Here is a 1,239-nt window from a genome sequence, read left to right as displayed (position 1 = left end):
ATAAATTTTACCGAGTTCATAATTTCATATACAAAAATCTCTATTAAATCACATGTAACATCACGAAAATAGAGAAAAATGCAGCATCTTATAGAGTAAGATGCTCAACATGTTACATGTTCAAGCAGCTATTCTATATAGAAGGGTTAATATTATATTAATTTTTAAATTTTATTATATTAATTACGCAGTACGCACTATATTTGAAAATATTAATCTTCATGTGAAAAAATTTATTCATCTATTATATCATTTTGTGTCCAGGACTTCTCTAAGTGACAGTCTTCGTTTAATAGACTAGGCACAAAGTACTATTGGAAAATGGTAAAATATATCTAAAATTTTTCAATAGTTTTTTTAGGTATGCAATATTTAGAAAAATACATACACAAGCCATTTCTTAAAAAAATAGGAGGCCCTGGGCATATGATCGAAATAGATGAACGCCATATTTTTAAAAAGAAAAATAACATAGGGAAGATTTTAAAATCAAATGCCATTTGAGTTGTAGATGGGATATCAAGAAATGATAAGAAATTTTTTATTGCTGAAACTGGAAAAATAGATAAAGGGACCCTTCTGGGTATAATCAGTAAGAACGACCATACTGATTCAACAATAATGACGGACAAATGAAAGGGGTAAATTAAATATTCATATATCTTAAAATTTAATATTTTTCCAAGTTATAACAATCTTAATGAACATGGATATATGCTCATTACTCGGTCAAATCTAAAATAGCAGTCCTAGCGCGAAGATTGTGTTGCCTCTTTACACAATGATTTAAGTTATCAATGGGTTACTTGACTTTTTAATCTGTGAAAAAGTTCAGAGATAGGGTTTTTTATACTCCTTCCCAAAAGTAAAAAAAATAAACCATATATTTTAAGTCAGAAAAAATTAATTCGATTTATATTAAAGAATTTATGTGGAAATTTAGCATAAATATATTTATTTTTAAAACCTAAATTAGAGTACTAATTTTACAGGTGTCAAACGATTTGCTTTTTGTTTTATAAATTTTGCCTTATAATATAATTATTATCCCGGTATTTATATTGACATTTGGATAAAATTGTAAAAACTTTTACAACCTATGCTAATCTAATTACAATTATTTCGCCCTATTGGAGCCCTCCTGACTAGATTGGTCTTCCATTTTCCAACAAACTGTCACAGAGTGGGGCTACGATCCATATAATCTTGTCTTAAGGTAAAATTTAAGATGTTATGGGC

This window comes from Gordionus sp. m RMFG-2023, chromosome 5, assembly GCF_954871325.1.
Source record: "Gordionus sp. m RMFG-2023 chromosome 5, tfGorSpeb1-WG-v2, whole genome shotgun sequence".
NCBI lineage: Eukaryota > Metazoa > Nematomorpha > Gordioida > Chordodea > Parachordodidae > Gordionus > Gordionus sp. m RMFG-2023.
The sequence above is the reverse complement of the archived record's forward strand: the minus strand, read 5'-3'. Positions refer to the sequence as shown.